Consider the following 20,706-nt stretch of genomic DNA (forward strand, 5'->3'; position numbering starts at 1 on the left):
GCTTTGCAGATAAGGCTTGTCAAGCTAATGGGCCGGTAATTTCCAGGGTCGGTGGAGGCACCGCCTTTGTGAAGTGGGACCACAGTTGCAGTGCCACTCCCTGATCCAGAGGTAAGACTATGATTAAACAGCTGTCCTAGCTGTGGGTTTAATTCCTCGTTGAGTTCGTGGAGCACACAGCCGGGACACCATCAGGTCCCATGGATGCTGTGTTTTTGCTTTGGAGAGAGCAGTTCTCACTTGGGCGTTGGAGATGTTTGGGGCTGCAATCGCTTGGTATAGATATCTCTCCTTTGGGGAGGGAGAAGTTTGCACTGAACCTGTCAGCCAGTATGTTGGCAATGTCTGTAGGATCAGTAATCTTCACATCATTTTGAACTAGTTCTGAGCATATCTGGGAGGTTCCTCCCAGGTTTCTAAATATAGCTAAAGAAGGCCTTATGATTGTCTTTTGAGTCTTTAGCTATTTTTCTCTCAAAATTTGCTTTGGATGATTTTATGAGAGCTCTTAGTTTTTACTTATAGTGATCAAGGGTGTCTTACCTTTTAAGGATTTTGCTCTATCTTGTAGTAGCTTCCTCCTTTTGTTGTAGAGTTTGTTTATGGCTGGGGTCCACCAGACTGATTTGGTACAAAGAGTCTTTGTTTTGCTTGGGATTGCCTTATCCATGCAGTCCTGCAGGTGCTGGTAGAAGGCATTTGTAAGTGATTCAGCTTGATGAGTACTTCTCGCTGCTGGCTCGGGGCCTTAAAGGAGACCACACTAGTCTTTAGAAGTGTGAAGTCGGCCGAGAAGTTCTTTACTGTGGTCTTTTATTTCAGGTGGGGTGGGATGAGGACCTCCAGCGAGATTAGTTGATCTGATCTCACCAGTGAGGGGTATACGTCCGTGTTGAACATTGTGCTCCCATGTTCGTGATGATGAGATCAAGTATGTTTTCTCCTCTTGTGGGATGGTGACTAGTTGTTCCATGGCATTTGAGTTTATGAATTCCAGGAACTTTTGGGCTAGGGTGTTTGGGCTTGAGTAGTGTTCCCAGTCTATATTAGGAGTCACCTAGTATGATGGTGTTTGGTGATACATTTATCCCTCTAGTGTTTTCAGGAAGGCCATGTGAGGTTCCTGAGTTTGTGAGGGTGGCCTGTAACATGCTACAATTTGCACAGCAGTCTGGTTAATTGCACCTGGATGGTCTCCCAAGCACGTGCGTTGCCACCAGTCTTGAGGTGTGGGTGTCTTTGATGAATATGGATACCTCCTTTCTTGGTATTGTCCGGATTTTGGGGCCGGAACGCATGATAAGAGGTAAAACCTGATAGTGCTGGGGTGCTCTCAGGAGCCTTGAACCAGGTTTCTGTCACTGCACAGACATCGATGTTCTCCATACTGAGAAGGGCGTGCATTTTGAGATTTAGACTTCTGGCATTGAGCAGCATTACCCTTAGTTTTTTCCTTTTTGTGTTCTAGGGTGGTAGGTTTAGAATTTGAGCCTTGCCTAAAAAGGCACTATGGGGTGGCAAGAGCCTTTGCCAATATCCGAATCCCAGGGTGACAGGTGCAAGCCGCTGGCTTGTCCAGCATGTCATCCCAGGCAGACAGACATTGATCCCCTTTGAATGACACCAGCGTTTAAGCCAATTGTTAAAGCTGATCATCTTATCTCTGTATTGTGGCATCATTCTTGGTGAAGGTAGGATACTGCTCACGGTCAGGGTCATACCTGCCTGGGCTACATAATCAGAGAGCTCCTCAATGTCTCTTTTCATGTAGTCCAAGGAGGCCCTTGCGGTCGCTTACACCAGCGTGGACAATGACTGAGGTACCTGCTGTTGAGAGACCTGAGTGCTGCGTTATGTGGCAGATTCTAGCACCCGACAGGCAGCTTACTGTGACCTTCTCCTTACTCAGTCTGGTGAGCGGACGCCAGTGTGTCTGACTATGGAGTCACCAATGACTAGTGTGTCTGGCATTGTGTTTGGCCTTAAGGGCTGTGACTGTTTGACACTCTGACTGTGAGGTCTATGTGTTGCAGGTGTTGTGTTCTGAGGTGGTGGTTGTTTGGGTGTCTGCTTTGGTGGCCTCTGCTGTTTTGGTAGATTTTTGATCAGAGCATGTCTTTGTGTGTTTATGTGTATTTGAGGAGGTTGTGATGGTACTATGTGAGACTGGGTCTATGTGTGTGTGGTAACTCTTCTCCTCCTGACTGGGTCTGCCAGTCCTATGTTGAGAGAGCTCAGCCTCCAGTTTGGCAGTATAGTTGCATCTCTCGCATGTATTTGTGTTTTGTGGGAGGAGGAGAGGGTTGTTCAGGTACATGAGGCAATTGTAACATTGCCTCAATATTCCCAGGTTCACCAGCTGAGCAGGAGAGGACACTAGCAACTGATCCATGCTAGAAGGACTAGACAAAAAACTTTAAAAGAGATTGGGGATGTGGGTGACCGAGAAATGGGGTTTTGCCTTTGGGGGGGGTATCTATAAAGAGTGCCGTATCAAGGTAATAAGTACTGTAGGAGCAAGTGCTAGGTTTAACAGATAGAGAAAAGTCTACTTGGAGTCAAGTAGAGATGATCTTTTAGGTATTAGAGAAAGTGCTAGTAACAGGGATGCTTAAAGGTAAGATTGAAAAGAATGCACTCTGCAGTGTGCACTAGAGAAGTTAGATATGAAAGTAGGTAACTTGAGTTTTACCTGTTTAAAAAGTTAAGGTTTAGTGGAGAGTTACTATTTTTAAAACAGCAAGATGGACTGAAAGGGGTGGTTACTTTTGTATTTTGGTACTATGAAATACTGTAGGATGGCCAATAAATTTAAATAATTGAAGGGGTGGGATTTCAAAAGTGATGGTTTTGTGATTACTCACATAAGCCAGTGAAAGTAGAGAGAAATGAGATATATGGTCAGATTAACATAAGAGGCGGGCAACTAGAAAGACAGTGGTATTTAACAAGACAACTTAAATGGGAGGGAGGGAAAAATTCTGCTTGACTCAGAACAGAGAGAAAGTTTTAATATGCTGTTTAAAACAGAATGCAAGCAAAACACAAGATAAAGAAAACAAACTACAGTATTCAAAATATAGAAAGGCAATACAGAAATACAAAAAATAACAGCAAACTAACCTTTCCTTCACAGCATAACTTCTTTATGTGAAGTTGTTCTATCTCGCCGTTTTGTTCTTACATGTGGGTAGCGTCCCAAGCACCCTAATCCTGGGTGGCTCACGGGAGAACATTCCTGAGCACAGTGGAACCAAACGTAGCCCTGTCCCTGGAGGTCCTATCCACTTTGTAATAAGTGATAAACGTGTGAGGTTTTGACCACATGGCAGCTGCACAGATGGTATCTAAAGGCAAGCGAGCTGCATGAGCCAATGATGTAGAAACTGCTCGTGTAGAATGGGCTTTGATGTTAGTTTTTAATGGTTGATTAGTGGAAGCATAAATGAACCTGATGCAGTCAGAGAGCCACTTGGACAGTGTGGTTTTTGACACTGTGAAACCTTTCTTATTCTCTGCATAAGAGACGAAGAGTTGATCTGATTGTCTGAAATCTTTTGTTCTATCCAGACAGAACCTCAGATGTCTATGTACATCAAGCTTGTGTAACATATATTCAAGTTTGCTGGTATGGTGTCTGAAGAAGTTGGGAGCTCAATGGATTGATTTAAGTTATTTTCTGAAGAGATCTTGGGAAGAAAGGTAGGATTAGTCCTGAGGGATACCCTATCAAGGTGAAAAATCAAGTATGGGGGTTTGGAGGACAAGGCTTGAAGTTCGGAGACCCTACATGCAGATGTAATGGCTACCAGGAATAAAGTTTTCCAAGACAAAAATTTTAAATGACAAGATGAAGCAGATTCAAAGGGCGCAAGCATCAGTTGGGATAAAACCAGATTCAAATTCTAGGGGTAGACAGGATGCCTAATAAGTGGCCTGAGATGGTGGGTTCCTTTTAAGAATGCTTTACATAAGTATATGCGACATGATGTTAGAGCCGTTAAAGCCTACATGGAAGTTTGAGATAGCAGCCAATTGAACTCTAATGGTGGCAGCTGCCACGCCATCATGGAACAAGGAAGACAAGAACTCTAAGATGGTATGAACTGGTGCTACATAAGGGTCAGTGTCATGTTGAGAAGCCCAGTAAACCAATTGTTTCCATTTGTTATTATATAGTTTCCTGGTGGATAGTTTATGAGAGGAAACTATAATATGTTGGACCGCAGAAGACAAATCTCGTGACCTGGCTAATGTGGGAATCGGAGCAGCCAAGCTGTCAGTTTTAGGGAAGTGAGGGAGGGATGGAGAACTCCCGACGAATGAGTCAGAAGATCCGGCACTGGGTCCAGGATCCATGGTTCTTCCACTTGATACTTCCACAGGAAGGGAAACCAAATCTGTAGAGGCCAAGACGGGGCTATCAAAATCACAGTCCTTCCCAGACCTTTGGCTTTCTGCATGAATTTGGGAATTAGAGGTATTCGCGGAAAGGCATATAGGAGGCCCGGGGGCCAATCATGTACGAAGGCCCCTGGGTCTGCTTTCCGTGGGGATAAAGGGCAAGGTAGCTGCTGCATTTGGCATTCATCGGAGATGCAAATAGGTCGCAGCAAGGCTGGCCCCATCTGCGGAAAATGTTTTCCGCCACCTGTTGTTTGAGAGACCACTCGTGGGGCAACAGTATGGCTCTGCTTAGTTTGTCTGCTACCACGTTGGATGACCCCGGGATGTGCGTTGCTATCAGAAAGCGTCTGGTGGATACAGCCCATTGCCAAATTCTTAGGGCCTCCCAGCATATTTGGTTCCCCCTTGTTTGTTGATGTACCAGACAACCGACATGTTATCCGTCTGGATAGCAATTGTGCCTGGAGGAAGAGAGTTGTGAAAGTGTAGCAGGCTAGGAACACCACTCTCAACTCTAGGACATTTATATGCAAGTGTGTTTCCATGATTGACCAAGTGCCTTGGACCGTCTTTCCCTGAAATAGCTCCACTCACCCTATCAGGGAAGCATCCGTGGTCACTGTGGCTGAGGGTTGGGGAAGAAGGAAGGGACGTCCGATTATCACTTGGTTGCTGTTCAACCACCAACTGAGATCCTTCTTGCAAAGATTGGTTAACCGGATCTCATGTGACATGGGCAGTTGTTGGTAAGACCATTGCGCGAAGAGTAACCACTGGAGTATTCGCATGTGCATGCGGCCTAACGGAACTGCTATCATTGTGGCTGCCATCGTGCCTAAAAGCTGTAGTATCTGGAATGCTGGAGCTTTGTTGCGGGCTAAGAGACTGGATAATTGATTTTTTAGAGTTACGATTCTTGATTGGGGCAACCTGATCCTCGCATTGACGGTGTCCAGTTCTGCCCCTATAAATGTAATATGCTGCGAGGTCGATAATGCAGATTTTTCAGGGTTATGCCCAACTGGGAACAAAGGTCTATGGTGTAGTCTCTTGCTTGGATTAGTTGATTCCTGGAGGTGGTGGTGAGGAGCCAGTCGTCCAGATATGGAAACACCCGGAATCCCAACTGTCTCAGGTGAGCCGTGACCACTGCCATACATTTGGTGAACACCCTGGGGGCTGTGGTGAGACCAAAGGGCAGGGCTCTGAATTGGTAATGACTGGCCCCCAGCCGGAAACGCAGCGTGACCATCTGGAACTTTTCCTTCTTGACGAAGGTGTTGAGTTTGCTGAGGTCTAGTATGGGCCTCCAGTCCCCTGTTTTCTTTGGAACTAAAAAGAATCTTGAGAAAGTTCCGGATCCTATTTGGCCCGCTGGGACTGGCTGGATGACTCTTTTGTCTAGCAGGTTTTGGATTTCTATGGCCGCTAGTTTTCTCAGACTGGGTGGAACATCTGGGATCCTTGTAACTATGGGTGGGGGTTTTGTAAAGGGAATGTAATGACCTCTGGTAATGATGCTTTTTACCCAAGAATCCATTGTAATGTTTAGCCAGGAGTTTGAGTATAAAGCCAAGCGACCCCCAACTGCCTCCAGAGCAGGACAGCCGGACTTCCATTCAGGAACACTGATAGGGCTCACCAGAGAACTGATCCCTGTCGCCCTGGTTCTGCAGACCGCCTCTGCCGTTTGGACAGCGTCTTCCATTTTTGCCATCTCCTCTGCCTCTAGAGGGGGTATCAGTAGGTGTGTTCTGGAAAGCTCCTTGAGGTTTTCGGAACCACAATTTTTCCACTTCGCTGCCCTTTGGTGTATGGTCTAGTTGGAGTGGGAAAACGGACTCCTACAGCAGACAGAGTCTTCCCTTCTTGTTCACACCTAGTAAGTGTCTCCTTTACTTTGGGTCCGAACAAGCCGGACCCGTCAAATGGGGTATTGACAAAGGAAGACTTAAAGGCTTCTGCAAAGGAGCAAAGGTGCATCCAGGATGGTCTCCGAAGAGCTATCGCTGAACCTGCCACCCTACTCGATCCATCGGCAGCACACGAAATGAGTCGCATGGATGAGTTTACTATTGAATTAAGGGTGTTGAGTTGTGCAGTCACCTTTTCAGAGACTGCAACAGCTGTGTTACCCTGGAGAGTATCTCCCAGCTCTTTTAGGAGATCTCGTTGAAGACGGGTAAAATGTGTCAGGTAGTTGAGCGACCTCATGGAAAATGCCTCAAAACTAAATACGTGTTTCCCATATCTGTCCATCATCCTAGAATCCCTATTAGGAGGATGGACAGCAGAAGAGGTTTCCGGCATCTCTTTCTTGGTGGCCGCCGCTACCACCATGGCATCAACTGGGACTCCCTTTGTAAGAAAAGCCTTGTCAGTGGGGGAAGTAATAAATTTGTTGGGCCTCCGAGGGACCGGTTCCACTGAGTCAGGGGACTCCCACGCCCTTTGAGCAACCAGCTCCATCAGTTCATCGAAGGGCGGAGTAACCCAGGAGGCGGATTGTTGAGATCCAAAGGCCTTTAGGAGAACTGACTCGTCCTCAGAAGGGGTAAGGGGCTGCCAATCACCCCTCTGCCTTAAGATTTCCAATATGTCTGCGAATGAGACATCCTCTGAGGGGGATCGTAGGGACCCTTCTGATTCCTCCAAGTCAGTATCCGATGTCAGGTATTCCTGTGGGGAATCCAAGTGCCTCCTCTTGCACAATCTCTTTCTAGGTACTTCATCAGTGGGAGCATCCGGTGAAGTCCCTAGAGAGGAGGGGCCACCCAATGGGGATACCTGAGGCCCTGGATCTTGATGCTTTGTGGGGATCTGCGGGGAAGAGGTAGAACGAGGCCCCTTAGGGGGAGGGGTGGACAGATCCGAGGAGGTAGTGGTCTTGGCAGCCATGACCTTCCTCATGGCATCGAAGGCACTAGAATCCCGGTCCCAGAAGTCAGTCGGCTCCGAAGAGACCAGCAGCTCTCCCCGGACCGAGAACCTCCGCTCCAATCCAGAGGACGATGCCGAGGCCACCTGCGCCGAAGCCCCGAGTGGAAGAGTCAGAACTGAAGTATTGGTTCGACTCTCCACCCCGGAGCCAGCGAGGGACTGTTGGCTCCGAGATTCCCTGGTCGGGACCGAGGAGATCAAGGTCGATGGAGCCGAGGGAGGTGGATCAAACCTCGGCTCCAAAGGTTCTACCAATATTGGTTCCGTCTGCCCCGGCTCCGAACACTCGACTGGCTTCGGAGGAGGAGGTGGAGAAGCCATGGGAGGGATATCAGGCTTTGAAGCCGAATGGCTCGAAGCAGATAGCATTTTGGCTAGGGCCGGGTTCTCTAAGAGCCTCTTAACCACTCGGTCCAGATCCACATTGGATGTGTCGAAGGGGCCGAAGATGGAACCGATTGAAGAATTGGTGACTGAGGAGTCTCCAATATCGGTTCCACAACTGGGCCCTGAGGTAAGGACTCGATACACAGCTCCAAGGACTGTGGAGCCGATGCACGGACCATACCTGAGGAACTCAGAGCCGAAGACTTGGGCTCCGAGGATCCTTTGGAAGACTTCGACCCCTTCGAAGCCTTGGAAGAGGTGTCAGCCTTATCTAAAGTAGCCTGAAAATCAGGCTTCAGGAGTCCTCTGTCTACCAGTTTCCTTCGCCTTTCCAGGAGAACCCTGGCGCTAAAGGAATGGCAGACAGAGCACACCTCTTGTAGGTGTACAGAGCCCAAACAGTACACGCAGGCGGAGTGGTTGTCTGTAACAGACATTTTTTGACTGCACTCACACCTTTTAAATCCTGATTTCTGTTTTTCTGACATCTTTTAACTCTAACACTAAGTAACACAAACAAGTTCTAAGATGTATGTAGAAATATATATATATATATATATATATATATATATATATATATATATAAACACAGTACTAAATCAAACTAGATATATTTATAAGGTCTAACTATCTAATAAAACTGTTTACTGAACTATTTACTAGACTACCACACTATATATATATATATATATATATATATATATATATATATATATATATATATATATAAGAAACACGACACGCACTAGCTGACAGAGCCCTGTCACGCCCAATAAAGAAGGCATAAGCCTTGAAAAGGAATTACTTAGAAGTCCTAGCAATCAAGCTAAAGTAGAATGCTAACACTATGATACTATCACACTGAGATATATAATACTCAAAAAATTAGAAGAGAAATACTAATAATAATAAAAAATTTAAGTCACTGGCCCGAGCTAACTCCGACAAGCTGTTGATCCGTTGCAGCGGCAAACTAGATCTGGGGATTCACAGTAGAGCATCATGGGATATACACTAGGTCTCGAGCTTCTCTGAGAGTCTGAGCTTGAAAAGCGGCCGATTCAGAGCCGAGGGATTGGCTCCGACCCACGTGTAAGAACAAAACAGCGAGATAGAACAACTTCACATCGGTGGATGTAATGTGGTCCTATCTCACCACATTCTTAACTGATGGGTTCGGAGCTGAGAATTGGCTCCGACTCGGCCGCTATTTACTAGCTCGAAGTCTCTGATTGGCTGGGCTAGCCCTAGTATCCCAAGATGCACCACGCCCAAACCCCCAGATCTCGTTTGCCGCTCGTAGAGTACAGACGTGGTCCCGAGCTTGGCTGTGGCTAAGTACCTTATTTAAACTATTTTTCTTCGTTTATTCTGTCTATTTTTCTGTCAAAAGCTGTTCTTACAGCTAAGTTCAGTGTATCCTGTGAGTTGTGACTATTTTAGACAGTTTTTTGTTTTTGTGGATTCCTTGTGTTTTCGGCAGGCTAGGCCCGTTTAAATTAGAGGGCCTTAGCCTCTCCTGTGTCTGTTACACCTGTAAGGGCATTTTGAGTTAGCGCCCCTTCCTTTATTTAGTTAGTTTTCTGTAGAAACCTTGTTTTTCACGGGCTAGGCCCGTTTAAGTTAGAGGGCCTTAGCCCTCACCCCGGTCTGTTAAGTCTGTTGGGAATTCAAGTTAGAGTCCCTCCCCCGCCCTTCCTTACCTTGTGTGTGTGTTTTATTGTATTGCCATGTCAGGCAAAGATCAGAAAGAGCATAAGCCTTCTGGCTTCAAAAAGTGCACCAAATGTTCTTATAAGATGTCCTTAACGGACGGCTATGACATCTGTGTGTATTGTTTGGGCGCTATTCATTTGCAAGAATCTTGTAGTGTGTGTCACTCTTTTAGCTCTAGAGTCTTGCAAGAGAGGAAAAATAAATTGATTCTCAGGGGCCTTGTCAAACCTGCCTTTGAAGAAGCTTTGGAGTCATCTTCCTCTACTGGGAAGTCTAAGTCTAAACCAAAAAAAGAGATCTCCGGCTCCGTCTGGTTCATCAGAGCCATCGGAGAAAATAATGAAGACTGCTCCACCTTCTTCGGCTCCATTGGCTTCGGAGCCTAAGGAAGGGATTTCTGTGTCTGAGTCAACCTCCGCGGCTCCATTGTTATCGGCGCTGCAGGAGGTTTCTATGACACTGGAGCCGGCTTCGGCTCCGATCCTCTTGGAACCAATTCGGAGCCTTTCTCCTAGCCTAACCTTGGATCCTCTGGGTAAGAGATCTTGACCACCTTCTGTGTCCTCCAAGTCTTCCAGGTTGTCTGATTCGGATGTGGACAGGGTGGTGCAGAGACTCCTTCAGGCGCCGGTATTAGCCAGGTTATTTTCTGCTCCAGCCCAGTTGGCTCCGGAGCCTTCCCTCTTGTCGGTTCCGACTATTCCTCCTCCGAGCACTCCTGTGTCATCGGAGCCGGGGTGTTCTGCGTCGAGTGGGGCCCTGTGGTCGGCTCCGATATCCCCGTTAAGCCTATCGGCTCCGACCTCGGCTCCAACCTGTTCGATTCCATATTCTGGTTTTGGCACTCGGGTTTCCTTGGTCGGACCCGAGGGGGATACATCGGGGCTTCATCACTCGGCTCCGAGTCTCCCTCTTGGTGCCTCGGCTAGGGGAACCCCTTCTCTGATTGTGGTTTCGGAGACGAGTCAATCCTCGGATTCCAGTGGACCCGCATTCGAGGCCATGAGGAGCGCACTGGCCAGGTCTTCAGTGACTTCACTCAAATCAGCCACTCCTTCCCTCAGCACTGCAGCTGGAGCCTCTGACGCCCCCTTATCAGTGGACAGTGGGGCTCGAAGGCCTGAGGATACTTCCATGCGTGGTCCCCAGACTTCTGAGGGCCCTTCAGATTCCTTGCCTGAGGAGCCTCCCAGAAAGAAGTCATGCAAGAGGAAGCACGTTGACTCCCCAAATGAGTCCATCACTTCTGATACCAACCTCGATGACGCAGAGGGGTCCCCTAAGTCGCCCTCCGATGAGGTCTCATTCTCCGATATTCTGGAGATTTTAAGGCAGAGAGGCGACTGGCCTTCTAAATCCCCATCTGAGAATGAGTCGGTCCTCCTCAAAGCCTTTGGAGCCCGACCTTCCGCCTCCTGGGTTTCTCCGCCCTTTGACGAATTGTTAGACCTTATTTGTCAAAGGGTGTGGGAACACCCTGACTCCATGGAACCTGTGCCCAGCCGCCCAAACAAGTTTCTATCGGCACCCCCGGAGAAAGAGTTCCTAACTAAAGGAGTTCCTGTAGATGCCATGGTGGTGGCGTCTGCCACTCAGCAAGAAGTTGCAGAAGCTTCCACTTCCATTCATCCTCCTAACAAGGAGTCCAAGAGTATGGATAGGTATGGGAAGCATACCCTGTCTTCAGCGACCTTTACTATGTGGTCGCTGAACTATCTTTGCCACTTCACTAGACTCCAAAGAGATCTCCTTAAGGAATTGGGAGATACCCTGTCGGGTAACTTGCCTGAGGCGCTGAATCAGACTGTCATCACCCAGCTGTCTACCCTTTCCTCTATTGTCAATTCGTCCATGAGGCTCATATCCTATGCAGCCGAAGGGGCGGGTAGGTCAGCTAGCTCAGGCGTAGCCCTCAGGAGGCAAGCCTGGATGCGCCTGTGTCACTTCACGGAAGCCTTCAAGTCTTCCTTCACAGACGCCCCCTTCGATGGGTCCTCCATCTTTGGACCCAAAGTGAAAGACACTCTCACCAGATGTGAGCAGGAGGGTAAGACTTTGTCTGCCGTAGGGGCCCGTTTCTTGCCTCCCTCTAAGCCTTATCCCAAGGCACGGAGGGGAGGCAAGATATGGTTCAGGAAATCTCAGAAGTCTTTCCCCGTTGATCATGGTGACCCTCCCTCCAGGGGCAGAGGAGGCCCCCACAACTCAGGAGACAGTGAATCCTTTCGTGGATCCTCCTACCAATGTCCCTGAGGGACTGCCCGACTGTGCTACTCCGGAGCCAGTCGGGGGCCGTTTTTTGAGGCATCCTCAAGCCTGGGAAAGTATCACTCAGGATCAATGGGTGCTCCGAATAATTACCGGAGGTTACACCATTCCCTTTCTTACACTCCCTCCCCTATCCAGAAAAATCCCAGACGTTCCATCCAGTCAAAGGGATCAAGCAGCGCTAGAGGTTTCGAAGCTGCTGGAAAAAGGAGTCATCCAACCAGTCCCCTCAGACCAGATCGATCAGGAACTTACTCAAGATTATTTTTGGTACCAAAAAGGACAGGGGACCTGAGGCCTATTCTGGACCTCAGCCGTTTAAACCGATTTGTACTGAAGTCCAAGTTCTGAATGGTCACTCTTCAGTCCATTTTCCCCTTATTGAAAAAGGAGTATGGATGTGCTCCATCGATCTCAAGGATGCCTATTACCACATCAAGATAAACAAGGCATCCAGGAGTCACCTACACTTCCGGCTGGGAGCCAGTCACTACCAGTTTCGTGCTCTGCCTTTTGGTCTCACCACAGCCCCCAGGGTGTTTACCAAATGCTTAGCAATGGTGACAGCTCATGTGAGATGTCAAGGATTCCAGGTTTTTCCTTATCTGGAAGACTGGCTTCTCACTGCCCCCTCCAGGCATCTACTCGTTCGAGCCACGAGGGCTACCATCACATTGGGCCAATACCTAGGGATTACCTTCAACTGGGAAAAATCTGTGTTGCGGCCATCACAGCGTGTTGCATTTATAGGCGCAGAGCTAGACTCCGTCCAAATGAGAGCCTTTCTTCCAACAGAAAGAATCAAAGTGCTACAGGCTCAAGTGTTAGCCTTACTACCCCTCAAGAAAGTCCAAGTCAGACTTGCTCTTCAACTACTAGGGTCCATGGCGGCTACCATCATGCTAGTACTGCTGGCCAGGCTACATATACGGATCCTCCAGTGGCTAGTCTCAGTCCAGTGGTCCTTTCAGGAGTTTCCTCTGTCATCCCATTCTCATCACGGAACAATACCGACAAGACCTACATTGGTGGCTTCAGTCGTCCAATCTAGACATAGGGAGATCTCCGACCCCCCTGTCTCCTACAGCCACGGTGACCACGGACGCTTCCCAGATAGGTTGGGGTGGCCGTTATCTGGGCAGAACGGTCCAAGGCACATGGCAAGATCACGAGGTACATTTGCACATCAATGTCCTGGAAATGAGAGCAGTGCTTCTAGCGTTGCAAGCACTTCAGAGCTCTCTTCCCAAGGGGACGATTGCTATTCTTTCCGACAGCATGTCAGTCGTGTGGTACCTAAACAAGCAGGGTGGAACCAGGTCCTATCCTCTTTGCAGAGAGGTCATGAGAGTGTGGAACTGGGTGGTGTCTTCCCAACGCTTTCTAGTAGCAACGCACATTCCAGGGAAGTCCAATGTGATAGCAGACAGGCTAAGCAGAGCTATTCTGATGCCTCATGAGTGGTCCTTGAACAACCAAGTTGCAACTCAGATCTTCTCCAGGTGGGGTCAACCTTGCTGCGACCTGTTTGCCAGCCCCCTCAATGCCAAGTGCAGCAGGTACTTCACTCTGACCCCCCCCCCCACGGGGGAGCCACCCAGGGACGCTGTAGTCCACCATTGGCCCCCAGGTCTGCTCTATGCCTTCCCTCCATTCCCTCTATTATCAACAGTGATTCAGATAGCAACTTCCTTGGGAAGCAAGATGATTCTTATCGCACCATACTGGCCTCGTCAAGTTTGGTTCCCCTTTCTTCAGAAGTATACAGTGGACGGCCCTTGGACTCTGGAACCAGCACCAGACCTATTGACTCATCAGTCGGGTCAGTTCCATCCATCCCTACGAACCCTCAGGTTGACAGCTTGGCTGCTCCACTTCCATCCTTAGTTAGACTACATTCCTTTTCACCTGAGGTGTTGCATATTCTGTTGTCCTCCCACAAGTCGTCTACCAGAAAACTATATTCTAGCAAATGGAAAAGATTTGCTATCTGGGCTGAAGCACACAATCTAGATCCCTTCACAGCCCCCTTGCCGGCGGTATTAGATTTTTTGGCTATGCTCTTCAAACAGGGTTCCGCTACCTCCACTATTAAGGTACAGCTGGCGGCCATTTCTAACTTTCACGTCTCACATGAGCCTTCCCTTATGGGCCATAAACTCTGTAAAGCCTTCCTGAAAGGAGCCCGGTTACTCCGTCCACCATTGTCACAACCAGTTTTACCTTGGGATTTAAGCTTGGTGCTTCAAACCTTAACTTCTACCCCCTTTGAACTGGCTGACACTTGTGAATTAAAATATTTGTCTTGGAAGACAGCCTTTCTGGTCGCCATTACTTCAGCCAAGAGGGTATCGGAGCTTCAGGCCCTTTCCATAAAGCCCCCTTATTTGGTCTTCCATAAGGAGAGGGTTTCCTTGAGACTCAACCCCTCCTTCCTTCCTAAGGTATCTTCTACCCTTTGTCTTCACCAATCCATTGAGTTACCAGTTTTCTTTCCAAACTTTTCAAATGAAGCGGAATTCAAATTCCACCAGATGGATATTCATAGACAACTAAGGTTTTATTTGCACAGGACACAACCCCACAGGAAATCGGATCAGTTGTTTGTGTCCTTTTCAGAGAACAAGAATGGTAGCCCTGTGACTAAAGATACTATTGCTAAATGGATTAAGGACTGTATCTCCTTTATTTACACATTAGCAGGCAGAGATTTACCTTTCCCAGTTAAGGCTCATTCTACCAGGGCTATGGCTGCATCAGTAGCTTATCATGCTAGGCTCTCCTTGGATGACATCTGTGCTGCGGCCACCTGGTCCTCTCCGCACACCTTTGTTTCTCATTACAAGCTTGATGTGGTGTCTAGAGACCAGGCTTCCTTTGGTTCCACGGTGCTCAGGAGTATTGTCAGTGAGCCTCCCAGAATGTAGGTGCTAGGGACGCTGTCCCATCAGTTAAGAATGTGGCGAGATAGGACCACATTACATCAATTAGTTATGTACTCACCATAACGTCAGATGTATGTGGTCCATCTCGCCTACATTCTTACGTACCCACCCACCGTCCCCCGACCTGTTGGACTTGGAGGAGATTATGTTCTTAGACCCTTCTGAGGATGTTATTTTTTCTCTCTTCCTGCTTGTGTTATTTCTAGGAGGTTGTGTATGTCACTCTGTTATATTGTTGGCAAACAAGATCTGGGGGTTTGGACGTGGTGCATCTTGGGATACTAGGGCTAGCCCAGCCAATCAGAGACTTTGAGCTAGTAAATAGCGGCCGAGTCGGAGCCGATTCTCGGCTCCGAACCCATCAGTTAAGAATGTAGGCGACATGGACTACATACATCTGACATTATGGTGAGTACATAACTAATTGTTATCTTTCGCCAGACATTTGGGTACAAGGAAAAATGATCCCTGACCACTTCCAGAGGTGAGCAGTTAGGTAATGTGCTTCAGGAGCACTGATAGGGTTGACCAGAGAAAGAATCTCTGGAACCCTGGTTTCGTGGACCTCCTCTGCCCCGAAAGGCGCATCTTCCATTGGAGTTTCCCCTTCTGCCTCTAGGGGAGAACTCGGCACGTGCATCATAGAAACAGCCCTGTGATTTTCTGTGCCATATTTTCCCGCTCCTCCGATTTCTGGAGTAGAATCGTTGAGGAGTGGAGTGTCTGACACCAATGGCAGATAGGGTCTTGCCATCTTGTTCGCACCTTGCCAGCGTATCTTTAACTTTAGGGCCAAACAAAGAAGCGGCCTCGATGGGGGCGTTCATAAAGGAAGCCTTAAAGGAGTCCGCAAAGTCATAAAGGCACATCTAGGCATGTCATCTTGTGACTATACCTGCGCCTGCCGCTCTAGCTGCTCCTTCCGTTGCATGTGAAATAAGGCGCATGGAAGAACTGGATATGGTTTCTAGGGTCACTACCTGAGAAACTACGTTGTCACAGTCCTCATCAGAAACAGCTCCTGCCAAGCTTTCAGAGTTGGTTGATAAGATCCCTCTGGAGTCTTGTAAAGTGTGCCAAATAGCTCAAGGACCTTACAGCGAAGGTCGATGAACCATGAAGCAAACACATACTTCCCTTGTCTGTCTATCGCTTGGGACTCCTTGTTGGGCGGATGGACAGTATGGCTCTCTTCTGCCAAATCTTTCTTGGTTGCATCCGCAACCACCATGGAATCTACTGGAAGACCTTTTGACCAGTGGGGATGCTCAGCTGGGGTAGATAAGATCTTGTCAGGCCTCCGCAGTATAGCTTCCAGGGTGTCAGGAGCCTTCCATGCACGCTGTATGATGAGCTGGACAAGTTCATTGGCCAGCGGGGTAACCCAGGAGGTAGGAGGTTGGGCACGAAAGGCCTGCAGGAATATGGATTCCTCTGAGGAAGGATTGTAGGACTTCCAGTCACCCCTCTGTCTTAGGATATTGAGGATGTCACCAAAGGACACACCTCATCAGAGGGTGACCGTGGGGACCCTTCCCCGTTATCAAAGTCTGTATCTTTGGTCAAAGACTCCTCAGTGGAGTCCATGTGCTTCCTCTTGTATGAAACCTTGCGAGGTACTTCCTCAGTGGGGAGTTCTAGGGAAGATTGGAAAGAGGGGGTCTCCTGAGGGGGAGAAACCTGAGGCCCTTGTGCCCTGTGTCTGGTGGTTGTGGCTTGTGACAGTTGCAGCACAGGGGGAGAGGACTCTGACATGGGGGGTTTGCCAGCGAGGCAAGCGCCCTCTCCATGGCCTGGAAGGCCGGACCGCCCAAAGAGGGATGGGAGCCCACAACCTAGCACAACAACCTCAGAACCAGGGTCACACCCCGCTCTGACAAGCCAACCCCCAGACCAGGGGTCTCAAGTGGGCTGTGGAGCGTGATGGAGGGAGGATTCCTGGAGGGTGCCATAGAAAAAATCATTGCAGATCCAAGAATGCCCTCCCCCACGGCACAGCCACTAGCCTGAGAAAAGCCCAATGCGCAGTGCACCAAGGGCCACAAGGATGACTCCGGCTCCAAAGTGAGATCCACTATTGGGGTCAGAGGGAGGGAAGCTGCTGTCGGAGGAAGGGGCTTCAATGCTTGCATGGAAATCGAAGGAGGACTATACGTTGGAGTCTGTGGAGAAATATGTTCACATGAAAGAGGGAAAGTAGCTTTAGATGGTTGACAGAGACCCCTGGCCACAAGCAACTGGTCAACAAGCCACAACGCATCTTGTTCAGAGAGGCTCCTGGTCAACCTCATAGAGAAACCTGAAGGTGATTCTGGACTTTCTAGAAAAGGGCTATATTGGCTACCAACATACGGATCCAAAGAAGGAGAGCACTTGGTCCTTGCTAGTTTGAGTGTTGCAGAGCCCAGAACTGAGGGTGTCTGCAGCAAGGAGAATGCTGTTGAGGTAGTCTGCACTGACAAAGGCAGTGCCATAGAAGTCAAAGGTGTCTGCACTTAAAGGCAAGTTTCTGCACCGATGAGTACGGTGCCATCGAGGAAGGTGTTTGCACCAGTAGTAATGACGTTGCCAAAAAGAAGTGCACCAAAGAGCATATTGGTGCTGAAGGTGTCTGCACCGTAGAGGACAGTATCATCAAACTCGGGGCCAAAGGTGCCGGTAAAGGCTGCAACGAAACTATCGGAGCCATAAGTGTCTGCACCGGGAACTCCGGTGCCGGTGGCAATAAAGAGGACATGGTGGTGCCGAGCCTGCAGCCAAAAGGGTCACAGGTGGCAGCGCCAGACTGGAAATTTTAACCTTCTTATGAGTTCACTCCCTGCGATCTCCAGAGGGAGATGAAGTCAGCGACCTCGAGGAGGAAGAAGAAGAATGCCTCTTATGGGGTTTAGCAGGAGGGGGTGAGCCCTCCGACCCAGAGATACCCTCACAGAAAGGTGTTTTAAGGAGGCCTTTCAGGATTAACTTGTTCTTTCTTTCATTGAGAGTCCTGGTCAAAAAATTTCTACAAATCCCACACGGGGGATCCACTGAAAGGTGGGAGACATTCAAGCAATAGACACAAGTCATGACCATCAGAAAGCGGTAACTTATGGCCGCAATTCTTACACTGTCTGAAACCAACACTACTTTTCTTGTCCAAAATAATGATGTGGAGAAGAACGACAGTACCTAAGAGTTAAGAAGGCTACCTAGAAGGGTAAGAAGAGAGAAAGGAAGGATTACCAATGATGGTAATGAAGAATTACCTCAAAGGTAAGAAAAAGGGGAGTAAAGGGAAAGAAACTATAGGGAGAGAGTCTTAGAGATACAGTAGGGTAGGAGAATAGAAATAGTAACTGATTGAAAACTTTTAAAGCACTAGCAATATAGAAACTTTCAAAAAATTATTCACTTAGCTGAGAGAGAGTGGCTTGACACGGCTGTACAGCAACGCAGCAAATGAGATCTGAGGTAACAGGGAGCAGAGCATTCTGGTTAGGATCTTGGCTCGAGAGTTTTTGACTAACGTGAGTTTGGTATAAGGCTGGCTCGATTCCAAGGACAGAACCGAAAACCCATCAGTATGGAATGAATGAAAATTAACAACATCAGATCAAATGTTATGATCTTTGCTTCTCTACATAAATTATCACAACTTAATGCATTACCATCACTGACAATCAAAACAATATTATTCCACCTTTATCATCAAAACTTAAATACTTGGGACTCACTCTAGAAGTGTGGCATTAAAGAATGGCCGACAACCTTTGTTGTTAGCATATAGGGAAGGGCTATACCAAGACTTTATGAAGGGTTGCTGGTGAATCCCCTGGTGAATCCTAAAACTAGACATCAACAGTGTTGCTGATGAGAGGAAACATGACAAGCCTGGGTCGTAAATCATTTACCCTTCCATGATGGCAACTAAAGAGGTGTAAAATGAGTGCAGTGTTGGAGCATCATACTCCTAAACTCTCTCCAGTATGATGTATTGTTACTTTTGACCTCGGTTAAATAAATTTGAGTTTTAAAAGAATACATCAAAACTTCTGTGGACAATCAATGTTCTTTCCAAGCTCTGCAGTTTTTATACTGGTTGAAATGTCAGTTTGTCAAATATCATTACTGTAATACTTTGGGACTTCAGTGTTCCCGTTGCTGTTTTGTTGATAAAGAATAAAATATGGACTTGCTTTGGGATAGGGTCATATTAGGATTTAGTTGGGTTTAGAGTTCTGTTTCTTATTAGGGTTACATTAATGGCTAGACCTAAGTTAGCAGGGGTGTCATGCTCTGCATGGACACTGTGTGAATTTTGACTGTTGAAAGAAATTATGTATATAATGTTGTGTATTGTTTATTTTTATGTACTTTTTCAGAATTTGAGTTTTATGAAATGGCTTATGCATGTACTGATTCAGAGAAAATGTGAGCTATTTTCCAGAAATATTAGAAATTGAATTCATATGTTAATCATTATATTAACTTGAACCAGAAGGTGTATATACGATACTCCATGCTATCAAATAAAACATAAACAATGCTGCAAAAACTATGTACTGATAGTTGATGCACAAATGGCATTGACTTCCATATATTTAGATTTATTTGTCCATAAAATATGCAAATATACATACAACTCATAATCAAATACCTCAAAAATGCAGTGACAACTCTACAGTAAATTGAAGACCACATCTGCATGCACAAAAGTCATACGGACAGTTGGGTCAATCTACAATGTATACAAAGACTTCAATACTTGTTTGCGTAATTATAGTAAATAACACTCTGGTGGATTCAGAAAGAACCCTAGCACTCACATTAAGGGCTACAGTAAAAAGGCGCTGTTTCTGCAATGCGGTGCTATAGGATTCAGAGCTACGTTAGTCACATGTTCACGATCGCAAACAACCAGGAGCATCCATGCTAATGTACACAACTGACTGACTGAGGTTGGGCTGCCTCTGTATATAAAAGATTACCACAAGGTAATGATGCTTCTTCCAATGGCACACAAATAAGTGATTTATCAGGGAAGTTGCAACCCTTCTTAAATTTCTAGAGCTGCCACTGTTCTCATTATCTGCATCTCTGATGTAACGTCTCACAGATAACAAATGATCTGCTACATTCACACCCAAAAAAGGAATTAAAGTATAAAGTCATAATCAAATATGCCTTTTAATCTAAAACTTTGTTTGCTTTCCAAGAACTGGGTGAGGATATGTTCACAAGTACGTAACTCAATCAAATGTGGGCAAGCTGAAGATTGCTAAAGTCATATTTAGTTCTGGCATGGCTTGAACTAAGTGCAAAACTGATAAAGGTCAAGTCAAGGTGGTTAGTCTAAGCAGTCCATCTCCTGAGTTAAACAAGTTTGTACTGTGCTAGAAATTTACAGATGCTCTACATTATAATAACACAATTGAGGTTTAACTCATGTTCTGACGATTGGAGTTAAGCAAGACTTCTAGCTCAGATGTGGCTTTATTCCAACCAAAATAATTTAAATTTAATTATGTATCAGTAGACATGAATTAATACATGGCCAGACAAGCAACATTTAATTTACATTTTATGACTATGTGGCTAATGGATTCATTTTGTAAAGACTATGGAATTGTGCATTTCTGTATTGACAGCTAAAGTGGATTTTTTTTTCCACTTGTCTGTTGGTTTCAGGTGCTTATAGGTGGCAAAGTAACGCTGGTTTCTGATGTGAATATTCCAGTAATGCATTATTTTAAATTCAAATGTATTTGTAATTTATTCATTACTATGTGGGTAGGAAGTTATAACATGCTATTTATATTATTATAGATTTATAAGTATCACCAAAAACACCACTCATATAGATAATCTTACACTATTTTTTGTGTATTTGTTTATATTAAATGTATATTCATCCTGGGAAAGAAGGACGGATGGAGCCAGATGGTGGTAGCCTTCACCAAAAAACTGCACAGCAGTGTACTCTTGTACAATAGGTAGGTGTAGTGGCTCCCCAGATGACATAGGGCACATATCCCCCCCAGGGCTGGTGTTAGGCCATTCT

At 46.8% G+C, this 20,706-nt stretch overlaps 1 protein-coding gene across 1 annotated transcript in view; it reads right to left on the reverse strand.

Moving 5' to 3' along the window:
- Positions 1–20,706, reverse strand: part of NFKB1 (nuclear factor kappa B subunit 1) — a 772,892-nt gene that overhangs the window by 57,612 nt on the left and 694,574 nt on the right. The window lies entirely within an intron of this gene.

This window comes from Protopterus annectens, chromosome 2.part0 (genome assembly GCF_019279795.1).
Source record: "Protopterus annectens isolate FY-2018-M chromosome 2.part0, PAN1.0, whole genome shotgun sequence".
NCBI classification, from domain to species: domain Eukaryota; kingdom Metazoa; phylum Chordata; order Ceratodontiformes; family Protopteridae; genus Protopterus; species Protopterus annectens.